Source organism: Trachemys scripta, chromosome 14 (genome assembly GCF_013100865.1).
Source record: "Trachemys scripta elegans isolate TJP31775 chromosome 14, CAS_Tse_1.0, whole genome shotgun sequence".
In the NCBI taxonomy this organism is placed as follows: domain Eukaryota; kingdom Metazoa; phylum Chordata; order Testudines; family Emydidae; genus Trachemys; species Trachemys scripta.
Genome location: NC_048311.1, coordinates 17869123 through 17884886, shown reverse-complemented (window position 1 = coordinate 17884886; position 15764 = coordinate 17869123). Strand labels below are relative to the sequence as shown.

The 15764-nt window shown below is 48.1% G+C and overlaps 1 non-coding gene across 1 annotated transcript; it reads right to left on the bottom strand.

The window, feature by feature from the left end:
• Positions 1-362: 362 nt before the first annotated feature.
• TRNAK-UUU lies at positions 363-435 on the bottom strand. Its single transcript has one exon. It is a non-coding gene; the product is annotated as a tRNA-Lys (tRNA).
• Positions 436-15764: the final 15329 nt, after the last annotated feature.

Genomic DNA, 15764 nt, shown 5'->3' with positions numbered 1-15764 from the left:
CCAACCCCCTACCCAAAGCAGGACCAATTTCCAACTAAATCATCCCAGCCAGGGCTTTTGTCAAGCCTGACCTTAAAAACCTCTAAGGAAGGAGATTCCACCACCTCCCTAGGTAACCCATTCCAGTGCTTCACCACCCTCCTAGTGAAAAAGTTTTTCCTAATATCCAACCTAAACCTCCCCCACTGCAACTTGAGACCATTGCTCCTTGTTCTGTCCTCTGCTACCACTGAGAACAGTCTAGATCCATCCTCTTTGGAACTCCCTTTTAGGTAGTTGAAAGCAGCTATCAAATCCCCTCTCATTCTTCTCTTCTGCAGACTAGGACAGACAGGTTTTTAAGATCTTAGTAAGTAGTTTATCACCTGACCAGGGACTTGAACCCTGGACCCTCAGATTAAAAGTCTGATGCTCTACCAACTGAGCTAGCCAGGCTCACCTATTATGGAGGACTTCACTGAATGTTACGGAGGACTTCACTGTGAGGGAAGCATAAAGTAGGTGAGGAAAAAAATCACTGTGATGCTATGCCAGATGCAGCAGCATCCCAATAATCTTTGGGGAGTTATTTGCCCTCCCTCTCTCCCTTCCCTGGCCCAGACTCGGGGATTTCTATGGAGGGCATCAGTAGCAGTGACCTATCTTCCAGAAGGGATGGGTGAGTGGGGACTGTCTCTGCCTTGGGCTGAGAGAAGCTGTTGTACTTGTGGTCAGAGCGGGCCATGTACTTGACAGGATGAATTTGTGACTATATTCACAAATGCACAGAGCTCAGTTTCGATTTGTCGGAATACACGCGCTCAGCCTGTTGGTTATCAGGATGGCTGCCGGCATCTTTACAAACTTGTACCCAGAGCACATTATTCCTGTTGGTAAATCTCCGTTATCGAACTAGGGAACAGAAATTGGCACCAAGTGACCACTAGCACCCTACGAATAGCAAATGCTCAAAGCAATCTGTGCCTGCGTGGACGGGACTCCTGCCCGGGAGCACGCAGAATGCTTGCATCCACTAGGGACGCTTGCATACACAGGGAAAGCTGCTGGTGAGCTTGGTGCCAGCCCCAGTGGGCAAGACTGGGGCCAGTACAGCCACAGGAGCTGCTCAGGCTGGGCGCTGGTTCCTATGACCAGTGACCCAACATCCTGCTGCTTTTGTCGCTGCGGTTCCTGGCCTGGTCGCTGGCCATGGCCCTGCTGGTCTTGCTCATTGTTTCTAGAAACCTGCAGCTCGACCGATATCTGCAGATATAAATTCCATGCAGGGCTCTACCAGCTAGCGTCTGGGTGCCCCAGGCTCCCTGCTTCCAGCCAGGCTGTGCCTGCCCCACTCAGAGCCCCGCTGTCCCCAGCTCCCTGCTCCCAGCCAGGCTGTGCCCAGCTGGCTCCCAGCTCCCCACAGGGAGCCCGGCTGTTCCCCAGGCTTTCAGCTCCCTGCTGCAGCCGGGCTCCCAGCAGGGAGCCATGAGCCTCAGTGCAGCTGCCTCAGGGCACAGCCTGGCTGGGAGCAGGGAGCCCCCTGGACTCCAGGCGCGGAGCTTGCAGGCGGGAGCCTCGCTACGTCTGGGAGCTGAGAGAGTGGCACCTGGGATCTTGGTGGGGAGCTGCGTATGGAGCTGAGAGCCTGGGCTTTCAGCCCCCACACTGCCCCTCTTAAGTCAGTGAAAGTGCTCCTGGTGAGGATGCGTACCGCTGACAGAGGGTGGGTAGTATGGATATTAACGACCGCAGTAATTACTCTGGTGATTGTAAGTACACATGCCCTTAGAAATGGATAAATGGTTTGAAACAGGAGAAGCCTTCTGGTCAGCATAGGTAATGTCTTCACTGAAGCGCTACAGTAGGGCAGCTGCTGTATTTTAAGTACGGACAAGTCCTAAGTATAGAACTTACAGCTCATTTTGGATCTGTGCCCTGCTTCTCAACAGTCTGCCCTGAGGTTAGTACTCATGCTCTTGATTCACTACAGGACAGCTCCACTCACACACCACACATCCCTCAAAACATCAGTGATATGGTGGAAGATTTCCAAGCTCATTATATTTGATGTCCATCCAAGCACAAACATAAGGAAGTTTACTTACCCAGAGCAAAACCACACTTTCTCTTTCACTGACCTCTGAAAGCTACTTTGCTAAGCTGATGACCTACAGACGGGACTGAAGAATAGAGGCAGAAATCCGTGGTTCTGCCTCACTATTTTAATAGATGCTGAAAGTAAAAGTTTCTCCAAAAGCACTAATGCCAGCCATTTGCACTACTCTTGCCTTGTCTTTACAGTTCTCATAAAATGCCACCATTGCTACAGAAACTCTTTTGAAGTTAATTTAGTCCCAGTGAAAGGTGCCAAGTTCAAAGTTCCAGAGACAAGAGGCATTTGTGTAGTCACAGAACAGATTCAGCAACAGGCTGTATGTAGTAGAGCTTCCCCAACAGTGTCATGCTAATGTCTCTCAATCCAGGGAATTCAGCATCAGCATCCATTAAGTTCTTGTCCTTGCTGTAGCAACTGACAATAAAGGTGCCAAGTGTGATCGCGGTTGTGATTTGGTGGATATGTCTTTTCCAGGAACTAGACTGAGACCTGCTTACAATGAATTGTTAGATGTAACAATTTCTGGACATGGCAGAGTTGAGACATTGGACTCTTTTGGAGGAACAGAAAGAGACAAGAAAAGCTATGCATCTTTTCCACTTCAACCACTCAATGTCACTCCTTTAAATAGCTTTCAGGTTACACATGGTGCTCCTTTCATCTTAGTTTAGGGCAGGGATCGGCAACCTTTGGCACGCGGCTCGCCAGGGTAAGCCCCCTGGCGGGCCGGGCCGGTTTGTTTACCTGCCGCGTCTGCAGGTTCGGCTGATCGCGGCTCCCACTGGCCACGGTTTGCCTTCCCAGGCCAATGGGGGCTGCGGGAAGCAGCGTGGGCCGACGGATGTGCTGGCCGCCACTTCCTGCCACCCCCATTGGCCTGGAGTGGGGGAACACAGCCAGTGGGAGCCGTGATCGGCCGAACCTGCAGACGCGGCAGGTAAACAAACCGGCCCAGCCCGCCAGGGGGTAACCCTGGCGGGCTGCATGCCAAAGGTTGCTGATCCCTGGTTTAGGGTGAAAAATCAGGATGGGGGGGGGACTATGGGGGTAATAGAGTCTATATAAGACAAAGCCCCTAATATCTGGACAATCCCGATAATATTGGGACATCTGGTCAACCTAGCTTAGTTTCACTCAGTAGCAGAACATCAAGATCTGCCTCCCTATACCCTGCAGGAGAATGCTCTTTAAGCGTTACTCTTATTCATAATTTTTCTGACACACAGGAGTTTTCCTGCCTCATCTCTCAGTTCAGAGATGTTTTCAGGCCAGGGAAGTTAGAGACAAATTGGTCTGCATTTTTGTAATGTTACCTACCAGATGGAGAAACATGCTGTGTTATGTCTTAGCCCCTTGAAGTTCTAAAATAAATTGATAGTTACAACATTGCCTAGAGGTTTGTTTTGCTGGAACTTTATTTTTCTGCTACAGCCTTAGGTTTAACATGTTTTCTTTGTGAACTTCCAACCACTGAAGCTGAAAAAATTGTGTAATTGTGAAACTAGGTTAGTTTGTAGGCGATTTTTATGGAAATCAATTGCAAATGAATTGTGAGACTTTTGCTTTAGGGGAATAATGGAGGTAAATTTGCTGAATTTGTTAATGGCCATAAATTTAGTCATCTGTGTCAGCATAACTGTCATCTGCATTACTGACTTCATTGGTGAGAGTGGGATGTACTTACACCAATTGTCTTTAGTAATTAGTGCCTCATAGGGCATTGAGGGGTAAGTTTTCAAGGGGAACTTTGCTTGAACATGTGCACTTGATAGGTTAAAAGGCCTGTATGTACATTTTCAATGGTCCAACATCTACACCCACATCAGTGTTGAAATTTACAAGAGCAAACTCATTGGGCCCCAAGGTAGTGTTAGAACTATCATAAAGGAGGGTTTACATCCAAATGCAGAACAGATTGCTGCTTTGAGAGATGACTATAGAGCAGCTCAAGTGACCTGCAGTCTCCAGCTTTGCATTTGTTTAGTTTCTACTGAAGTAGAGAGAGGTGCCCTTCCTCATCACAGAAAAAGTGTGGCAAAGCAGAACCATCATCCTTGCTAAGATACTGACAGACCAAATCTGAGGGTGTTCAGAGACAATTCTGAGCTGGCATACACCCCAAGCCAGCCCTGCTGTAAGTCAATGAAGATCTTAAGCAGGTGCATGTGGTATCTTAGAACTGATGAGTCATTTATGTTTCAAGCAGATGCGGAGGGAAACTTAACAAAATGAACTCCACATTGTCCCCAATCTTTAAAACTCAGATGGAGACCAAAGAGTTTTGTTCATGCACACGGAAGCAAATCTGATGTGATGAGACAAGGCCCACGGCTGCTGTCTGCAATTGCTCGATCTCTGTGCAAGGAGGGATAATAGAGGGGACAGTTTTCACTGCCACCGTCAGTATCTCCCTCAGACTCAGATGTGCACTGGCACATGAATGTGTCTGCAGAGGGTTTCTCCTCCCCCCGGGCCCGGCTCCTCTTCCAGCTTTCATCATTCCGCTACTTTCTCCATCTGCATCTCCTGTTTTGTTCGCTGTCTCTCTCCTCCTTCCCATTGTTCCTTTGTTCCATTAACCATCCTTTTCTTCTCCCTCTTCACTCCCAAATGAGAGTGCTTGTGTAGTGGGCAGAGCCACTGGCTTCCTGCTTGAACACAGCTCAAGCTGTTTCCTAAGGGCTTGATCCAACTCCTGTTGGAGTCAATGGAAAGCCTCTCGTCAGCTCCAATGGGAGTTAGATTGGGGCCTAGAAGAGCATCTGGCCTGAGGGAGAGCAAGTTATCCTAACACAGAAGGTCTCAAATTTTTCCATGGCATGGACTGCATCTCCACAGAGAGATCCTCCCAGGCATGCCTCCCTTATTCACAACCCCTTCGCCCATTCATGATCACACTGGCTTGGCAGATGCAGCCATGGCTTATGTGGAACAGCAATGTGAGGGGAGGATTAATAGAGTGGTTCTCAAACTTTGTTCGTGGACCACTTAAAAATTGCTGAGGGTCTCAGTGGACCATTTAATGATCTTCCCAAATGTTGCTTGTACCGTTAGCTAACTATTGTAAAGTGCTTTGGATAAAAGCGCTATATAAAAAAAAAATAATTAACTTTTTTTGTTCTACAAATAAAAGCACACAACTCATGTTTTAATATCTGTAGTCTTACCTTTCTAATGTGATGGATGTGCCCTATCCCCCATATTGGCAGCAGCCCCCAAGCTGGGAAGGGGGGGCGGTCTCTCCCTGGCAGCTCCTGCCCTGGAGCTGGGGAAAGTTGCCTCTTTCTCTGGTCGCTGTAGCCCCGCACGTCCCAAATTCCCTCCCACCCCCTCCTCTCACCCCACTGCCCCCTCCCACCTACCCCTTATTCCCTCCAAGGCCACCACCACACCTTACAATTGCATATTCTCAGGGGCCAGGCACCTAATTAGCGGAGCCCCGCCCGCACGGCTCCACTAATTAGGTGGGTGGCCCTTCATTCTCTTGAGTGCGGCCGCCCATGCGCGCACCTTAGAGGGAACTATCTGCAGACCACCTGAATGGAGCTCGCGGACCACTGGTGGTCCATGGACCACAGTTTGAGAACCTCTGGATTAATATATTATGTCTGTTCACATAAGGGGATTATTTTCTTTATGGAAGAAAAAGAAAGTCACATTGGTTACATCTGCTCTTCATTCCCACCCCCACCCCGTCGCTTCTCTGTTCCCCTGACCCTACTGCCTGTACTTATTCTTCCTGGACCACTTCTCCTCCTCTCCCCTTGCTAGATAGTTCTCTTCTCTCCCAAACATACTGTCCAGTCGCCTCCTCCTCTTTCTCCCCAGGACATCCCTCTCCTAGTGGCTGCTGGTGGATTCCACTCTTCTCTTGTACACGAGCAACATTTTGCTTCTTTCAAAGCAAAATGCAACCGGAGCAAGAACAACAGCAACAAAGGGGGATCAAGTGCTGGATGGAAGCCAGAAATGGAGAGGACAACACTGAGCTGGACATATACAAGAGCTCAGACAGAACCATAACCCAGGGACTGAACTGCAGCTTGAGAGCGAGAGTGTGCTGCTAATATTCATGGACAGAAACGATGTTTTAAAAATGAGATGTCCTGACAGATCTGCAAGACCCCCGCAGTTGTGCTACACTCCCAGCATAGTCTGTAAAGCAGAGACAGCAGCTGTCCAGCTGGGGCTGTCAATAGTGCTTAGGATGATGCAGCAGGGCCCGGCTGCTTTTACCTTTAAGAATTATCCCCCAATTTGGCTATGTTAATAAGCAATATAAGCCAAGGTCAGGAGCTGCTGCTGCTGCCAACTCAAGCAGCTGGGTCTAGGATGAGCATTGCAAATGGATAGAGGACCAACGTGGAGGTTACCTTTCTATCCAGCTGTGAGGCAAGTTTCTATTCACATTGAGATTTGGAGTCAGCACTGAGTAAGAACCTCTCTCTGGAAGGTGTCCAGGTACCAGGGTGATGGGCATAGAATACGAATCTAAATAGAACAGAATGATTCTGTCTGCTAGTCAGAAGACACCCAATAGGTCAAATTTTCAAGGGTGACCTCAGTTTTTGGTGTGTAACTTATGATGCCTTGGGCTTGATTTTCAGAGGTGCAGAGCTCCCCATGACTTCAGCTGGAGTCGAGACTGTTAAGCATGACCTGGGGGGAAAATATCAAACCCTCAATGGCTCTAGTTAGGTATCCAAAAATTGAGGCACTCCAAATTGACATTATTTCCCCTAGCATTATAGAGGACAGGACAAAACAGTGGGGATGCACATGTGTCTGCGTAAGAGCATTGCACACAAGTATTAACTTTAAAGGGAGGGGCTAGTTGCCAAAGGTAGCTATTGTGCTAGAAGGAAGGCTTTCAGATAACAGGTTAAGAAAGAAATGATAAGAGGAGTTTTTGTGAGAGCCCCTTGTTAAAAATATTGGGAGTCCATCACTACCTTCAACTCACCATTAAGAGCATGAAACCAAACAAAAAAGACTCCTGCCCACACCCCTGCTTGCCCTACTTGACATGGCTGTCGATTTCAGATTGCTCCATGCCAGAGAGCATCGTCATATGGGGAAGGGGTAGTTGTAGGGTTTCCAACTTTCTAATTGCACTAAACAGAATACCCTTGCCTCGCCCCTTCCCCTGAGGGCCCACATCTTCTCTGAGGCTCCAGCCCCCCTTCCTCCAGCGCTTACTCTCCCCCACCCTCATTCACTTTCACTGGGCTGGGGCAGGGGGTTGAAGTGCAGGATGGGGTGAGGGCTCTGGCTGGGGATGCAGAGCCCTGGGTGGGGCCAGAAATGAGGGGTTCAGGGTGTGGGAGGGAGCTCCAGGCTGGGGCAGGGGTGCAGGATGGGGTTGCGGCTCTGGGGTGGGTTTGGGGTGCAGGAGGGGGCTCTTGGCTGGAGCCAAGGGGGTTGGAGTGTGGGAGCGGGTTCAGGACTGGAGCAGGAGGTTGAGGTGCAGGAAGGGGTGCAGGCTCCAGCTGGGGGTGTAGGCTGTGGGGTGGGGCCAGGGATGAGGGGTTTAGAGTGTGGGAGCATGCTCAGGGCTGGTGTAGGGGTGCGGGAAGGGCTGCGGGCTGTGGGAGAGAGTTTGGGTGAGGGAGGAGGTTCTGACTTGGGGCAGGGGGTTGGGGTGCAGGTGTGGGGTCTGGGAGGGTGTTTGGGTGCAGGAGGAGGTTCCTACCTGGAGCAGGGGGTTCAGGCTCCAGCTGGGCAGCGCTTACCTCAGGTGGCTCCCGGTTGGTGGCACAGCAGAGCTAAGGCAGGCTCCCTGCCTGCCCTGGCTCTGCGCTGCTCCTGGAACGTCCGGCCCCTAGGCAGAGGCGCTGCCATGCGGCTCTGCGTGGTACATACTGCCTGTGCACAGAGGCACCACCCCCGCACCTCCCATTGGCCACGGTTCCCAGCTAATGGGAGCTGCGGAGCCAGCGTCGAGGGCAGCACGTGGATCTTCCCTGATTACTCCTGTTCCTAGGGGCGGGACATGCCGGATGCTTCCAGGGAGCTATGCAGAACCAGAGCAGGCAGGGAGCCTACCTTAGTCCCACTGCACTGCCGACTGGACTTTTAATGGCCTGGTCAGCAGTACTGACCGGAGCCGCCAGGGTCAGTCGAAAACCATACCCCTAGCAACCCTAGGTATTCGCAACAGTAAATTCTCCCACACCCGTGACAAATAACTTGTTTTCCGTGACAGTCCACTGAACATATCACTACCTACTGCTCAATTTATAAATATGAAGGAGACATTACTGAAATAAATTCTGCTACTCCTGATGTAGCCGTTTGGCTCGATCAACTTCAGGTGAAATTGTAGTTGCTGCTCTACTCCCGCCATAAGGAAGAAGAAGGGAGCATATTCCTGGCTTTGAAATGCCATGTAATGGGTTTACATTCCTTAAGACACACCACAGGGGTGGCAGCACTGCCGATGTGGCTCAGGAGCACGAGTGATGCTAGAGGATGGCTATTTGAGAATATAAATAAAATGGAATAGACTTATTAGGTCCACCCCCCTACCAGAGCAGAATTCTTCCCTTCAGTATGTTCCCCATTGCTTTGTCTTATTGCATGTCAAGCCACTCAAGCAACAGGGCTTTAACTGCTTTGATAACGGGGGTAGCTCCACTGGCAAACATGGTGCTTGTAATTCACCGGTGGTGCAGCAAGCTGTAGTGCAAACAGGGCTGAGGTGGATTTAGCACCAAGTTGCCTAACCTTGCTCAGATGATAGCAGTAAAGACACCCAAGCTCTGTACACACTGAAGCATCCCCCACTGCTACCACTAGTGAAGAGTTCTGGGGCAACGTTGTCAAGGGCATTGAGGTCAGTGAGACTGTTCCACTCTAATAGAGCTCAGTCCCAGGAGTTTTCCCTGGTGTTAGGGTGACCAGAAATCCCGATTTTATAGGGACAGTCCCAATTGTTGGAGCTTTTTCTTACATAGGCTTCTATTATCCCCCAACCTCTGTCCTGGTTTTTCACACTTGCTGTCTGGTCACCCTACCTGGTGTTCAGCTGAAATTCCATCCCATCACACTATCCGAGTGACATTTGGTGCTCGTGGAATTGGGGATGTGTCATTCTGATGACTCCAAGCACCGTGCTAGCAGGAATGGCGCAAGCTTCCCACCAACAGCCACGCCAAAGGGGTCAGGGACCCAAATCCCAGTGGAAACCAAAGGGTGTTGAGTGTCCGGGTCCCTCACGCTCCTTGACAAGCCCCCGCCACTGCCTCTTGCCAAGGTTGCTAGTGTTTCTGAAACAGCTACGTCAAAAAAAAAAAAATGATAAAAACAAAATCAAAGCACCGGACTCGGGTCTGCTGCGGCTCTGCTTCCAAATCCTATCGAGACAAAGGGCCTTATCAGTGCGCAGCTACCCACAGAGCGCAGCTCATATCGGATCTCACAACATGCTCCAAAACAGCCGCCTCACAAATTGAACAGATTTAACCCCTTCACTTCTGGCCCCTGTGCAGCAGGGGATGATGCTAAGAAGCATAGCCTGGAGCTGTACTAGCTGTAGTGACTTGGCATGGGATGGATGTCAGACACACTCCTCCTGCACTGTATATTAGGTATATGCTCTTTGGTACGCACAGCGCTACATCACATATTTGATATACTGCCATGGGTGTTGGAGTACCATTTAGCTAGGAAGAGGTTAAGCAAATATTAAACATCTTTGTAAGCCGCAAGAACCACCTTCCCCACCAAGAGAATCTAACACTGATTAAGAGTTGCTCACCCCCAGCATCAGTGCTCCCCTCATAACCTGCAGACACCAGTCCCCTGCCAGATGGGATTTTAGGGGGTGGGACTAGCTTGCCAGCCTCCGATTTCAAGTAGTGCCCAAGTTCCCTCTTGTGGGGTTAATGGCTAGGGACGCCATTTCAGATTTTGCTGGGGGGAGGGAGAGGAGCGGTGGGCGGCAACTTTAACTGTGGTTCCAAGGGCTACTTTGCACCTGAAAACGCTAGGTTTTTTTTGTAGACAATAATTTAGAAATTAGCTGGTCGGATACTGTATCTAATTCCTATATAAAAAAAGAGGATTAAATAAATATTAGACCCGCTCAGCTCTAATACTAACATGTTCAGTCACTAACGGAACACTGGTTAGGTTTAAAATTTTAATGTATATTCTTTGTTACTAACTCTTGAATACAATTGAAACAATTGTAGAAAAATCTAGATTACTTTCTATCACCTTTTTTCCAGTTCATCAAGATTGGAATAGTTCATTTAACTCTGGAAACAGCCTACTAGGGGAAGGCCCCATGAGTTTATACTGCACCTGCCTGGGGCTCTAGAGGTGTTATCTCTAGTCTAAATAATAGACTAGAAACTAACCTTAAACAGAAGTGAAACTGACACTTTCAAGTCACTTTCACAGTATTGCCAATCCCAAATGTTCAAAAATCATGAATCAGACTCACCAAAAATCATGGGATTGACTTTAAAACCATGAGATTATGTAAAAACAACAGATTTGGGATTCTTTTTATTTGCCTTCTGCTTTTTGAGACTTTAGGGTGCACTGGGGTCACATTTTGAAGCTTTCTCCACAGCCACGAAGACTGGAAACTTCATTTTCTTTAAGAATGAAGACTGAAATCATCACATCTCCACAAAAGTCATAGAGTTGGCAACACTGCTTTTATTTCTGTTTAAGAGCCTCCTGGAAAGTAACTAGCCTTTAAACACAACACTACAGCGATTGAGTGGCAGTTCTCACAGGAGAATATTTAAAACCAAACACCAAGAAAATTCTACATTTTAAAGCTGAGAAAAAAACCTGAAACTTCTGAGGTATATCAGGTCAATTGCAGGCAGGAAAGGAGAATAAATGGGCACAGAAGCACTGGGCAGCTCTTCCTTTAGAAAGAAAATTGGAGGGTCAAATCTTCTAGTCCTTAATCAAGTAAAACTTCTGTTGCCATCAGTGCCTCCACTCAGATATAAACATCAGTGAACATGTGATAACATGTGCAGTCAATAACTATATACTTCATACTTAAATATCTGAGCCATCTTATCCAGAGTTACACATCTTATATGCATTGGCTCAGGGACTGAATTTTCTGACATATTCTGAACAGTGCTGAGTACACAGATGGTGCCCAGTGAATAATGCAAATCATGACAATAATCGTCAATTTAATGGACTCTGTGGATGCAGTTTCTGTTCTTTGTTCTGGAATTGGCCTGAATACAGCTGAAACCCTAAGAATTTGAGGTATAAACACATCTGATACTTATATGACACTTTCTCTTTCCTTCTTTTTCTCAAACTCGGAATAAAAAATGACTCAACAAAATGGTTTTCAGTTAAAATATAAAATTGCCCAGCAGCCATTGCTGTACAAGCCAGCCTGGGGCCGAACCAGCCACCCCTTGGGAGTTAAGTGATCTCTTCTCATCTGACTCATTCTCCAGCCTTCCTAACCTCTGTGCTGCTTTTCATGCTGTCAACCATGACCTCCATTTTGGGACTGTTTGCTGGAGTCTCAGAGAACTGTCCGCCTTGGTTTTGCTCCCATCTATCAGAGTCCTCTTTTTTTGCAGCATGCAGCAGAGAGAGAGGCTGGTCTGCAGCCCCGAGAGACCTGGGTTCTACTCCCCCCATGGACTTCCTGTCTGACCCCAGGCCAGTGCTTTAAGGACAGAATTTCAAAGGTTTGTAGGCACCCAAAGATGCAGCTAGGCATCGGGGGAAGGGGAGGTTACAAAGCACCTAACCTTCTAGGCACTTTTGAAAATCCCACTAGGTGCCTAAATACCTTTGAAAATCTGGCCTTGAGTCAGTGTGTGCCTCAGTGCCCCATCTGTACAATGGGGATAACATCCCCAATATCATCACGGCAAACCTGGTGACTGAACTTTGTGACTTTGTCCTCATCCACAACTATTTCAGATTTGGTGACAATTTATACCTTCAAGTCAGCGGGACTGCTATGGGTACTCACATGGCCCACTCAGTATGCCAACATTTTTATAGCTAACTTAGAACAACGCTTCCGCAGCTCTCATCCCCTTACGCCCCTACTCTACTTGCGCTACATTGATGACATCGTCATCTGGACCCATGGGAAGAAGGCCCTTGAGGAATTCCACCAAGATTTCAATGATTTCCACCCTACCATCAACCTCAGCCTGGACCAGTCCACAGAAGGGTCCACTTCCTAGACACTACAGTGCTAATAAGCGATGGTCACATAACCACCACCCTATACCGGAAACCTACTGACCACTATACTTACCTACATGCCTCCAGCTTTCATCCAGACCACACCACACAATCCATTGTCTACAGCCAAGCTCTAAGATACAACCACATTTGCTCCAATCCCTCAGACAGAGACAAACACCTACAGAATCTCGATCGAGTGTTCTTAAAACTGCAATACCCACTTGGTGAAGTGAAGAAACAGATTGACAGAGCCAAAAGGGTACCGAGAAGTCACCTACTACAAGATAGGCCCAACAAAGAAAGTAACAGAATGCCACTAGCCGTCACCTACAGCCCTCAACTAAAACCTCTCCAGCGCATCATCAAGGATCTACAACCTATCCTGAAGGATGATCCCTCACTCTCACAGACCTTGGGAGACAGGCCAGTCCTCGCTTAGACAGCCCCCCAACCTGAAGCAAATACTCACCAGCAACTACACACCACACAACAAAAACACCAACCTAGAAACCAAACCCTAGTGCCAACTCTGTCCACATATCTATTCAAAGGACACCATCATAGGACCTAACCTCATCAGTCACACCATCCGGGACTCGTTCACCTGCATATCTACCAATGTGATAAATGCCATCATGTGCCAGCAATGCCCTTCTGCCATGTACATTGGCCAAACCGGACAGTCTCTATGCAAAAGAATAAATGGACACAAATCTGACATCAGGAATCATAACATTCAAAAACCAGTATGAGAACACTTCAATCTCTCTGGTCACTCAATAACAGACCTCAAAGTGGCAATTCTTCAACAACAAAAACTTCAAAAACACTCCAATGTGAAGCTGCAGAACTGGAATTAATTTGCAAACTGGATACTATCAGATTAGGCCTGAATAAAGAGTAGGAGTGGTTGGGTCATTACAAAACGTAAACTTAATTTCCCCAATACTAATTTCTCCCTACTGTTACTCACACGTTCTTGTCAACTGTCTGTAATGGGCCACTCTCTTACCACTTCAAAAGTTATTTTTTCTCCCTTGGTATCCTGCTGTTATTTGGTTTATCTCATTAGACTGACCTCCCTCTTGGTAAAGCAACCCCCATCCTTTCATGTATTTATATCTGCTCCTGTATTTTTCACTTCATCCATCTGACGAAGTGGGTTCTAGCCCACGAAAGCTTTATGCCCAAATAAATTTGTTAGTCTCTAAGGCCTGGTCCCCACTAAGTCCCCACTTCGGACTAAGGTACGCAAATTCAGCTAAGTTAATAACGTAGCTGAATTCGAAGTACCTTAGTCCGAACTTACCGCGGTCCAGACGCGGCAGGAAGGCTCCCCCGTCGATGCCGCGTACTCCTCTCGGCGAGCTGGAGTACCGGCGCCGACTGTGAGCACTTCTGGGATCAATCCGGGATCGATTTATCGCGTCTTAACCAGACGCGATAAATCGATCCCAGAACATCGATTGCCTGCCGCCGGACCCTCCGGTAAGTGAAGACAAGGCCTAAGGTGCCACAAGGACTCCTCGTTTTTTTAAGTACTGCTCTACCTCATCGAGGGGCTGGGAGGAGAAATAGGTTAGACATTGTAAGGCGCAGCCTCAGATACTATGGTGATGAGGCCACATAAATACCACAGGTAGAGTGGGAACGTCTCTATACACTGTTAGCCCTTCCCTGGGATTGAACCCTTCTTTTCACCTATGCCCCCAAATCTCCCCCTTTTCTGAATGTAACCTAGGCTCAGTGCTTTGCTGTGTTTTTTCTGAATCCCCTGTTCTCTCTAAAACAACACCTCCTCCCTCTCCCCCCTCCACAGAGGGATTCCTCTTTTACAGGCTAAACGTCCATAACTTTAATATAATCACTAGCCCTTTCTTATCTTAATCACCCTGCCTCTGTTTGTAAACAAAATACTGACTCCCTGCTTCAGGGACACCTCTCCTCTGCAGAACTTACATTTCACACTAATGCTGTGCAGTAATTAAGCTCCACCTGGGAGCTTGCACACCTCCTGTATGAAACTTACAGAGGGGCCTCCCGTCCTCCCCTGCCCCCCCTAATTGGCACCCTTGTATAGCAAGGCACCTGACTACGCTCCAGTGAGGCTGCAGCATCTGGTACTCCTCCTTGTGATAACTCAGTGCAGCAGGGGGTGGAATTAGCAAACCCCAAGTTATCTGTTCCAGCCACTAAGCGGAAGCACATCATCCTTCACATCTGTGCTAAGTGCAGACCAGGTCCCAATGCATATGCAAGACTTTGCATTCAAAACCAGTGCATGGAGTGGAGATGGAAAGGTGGATTAGGAAGGCTCCTTCAGCACTGCAGTTTAAAGCAGAGCAGTGCTGGACTCTGCGGTTTCACCCCAACGGGTCCATGCAAATGTTTCCTTCAGTTTCCATCTGCAAGTAGTTGCAGCCCAGCCAGCCAGGGGGTTGCTTTGGGTTTTGGGTTCAAATGAACCCAACATTCAGTGCACCATCTCAGACAGTTTCAATGTCAGGCTGTGCGTTGAAACCCTACATTTTACATGAAGGGCCTTTAACTGACCCTGATTTACAAACCTGCCCAGAGTTTGCAATTACAAATGTCTGAAGTTGAAGGTTGAAGCTCAACTCTGCCAGCATAATCTAGTGGCTAGAGCACTGGACTGGGACTCAGAATACCTGGATTCTATTCCCAGCTCTGTCACTGGCCCACTGTGTCACCTGGGGCAACTTGCTTCCCCTCCATATGCTTGATTCCTCTCCCCTCCCCTCCCCTCCCCAGACACACATATTTAGACTACAAGCTCTTCAGGGCAGGCACTGTCTCACACTAAGGGTTTGTACAGCACCTAAGACAATGGGATCCTGAATCTTGATTGGGTTCTCTAAGTGCTACAGTAACAATAATACGATGAAGGAGGTGTGGGAGCATGTCAAAGCTTCACCAGCTACGAGGTTTATTGGGGGGGGGGGAGGAGAGGAATATACCTTAAGTTCACAGCTTCCCAGTCCCCCCATTACACACTTGTTGTCATTTCTATTAGTCACGCTGCTGCTTCACTTGCATGAGGTTTAATTTTGCTAATGCAGTTGCCTGCCTGGAACACCAGTGAGCAGCATGGAGGAAATGTGCTGTTTAATGTACCTTGAAATACCAGATCAGGTGACTGGCGACTGGCTCTAATTGGAAGCCATATGCTTTTGTCTAAAGAGGTTCTGCTTGATTTGAAACACTGGGGCAGTTAACAGCGTGATAGTTCCCTATGAGAAAGAAGTGATTGGGCTGGCGATGGAGGGTGAATTCAGCATTGGAACAGAGAACTTAGAGAACAGGAACGAAGCAAAGATGTTCAATACAAGCTTTAAGTGGAAAACCCAAACTCAGTCTGATTATGGAGTTGCTAATGGCTACATAGTTCCATGGTTATTGTGTGTTTTCCTGTCCCTGCAGCCTGTGAAGGTGATGTGTAAATGAG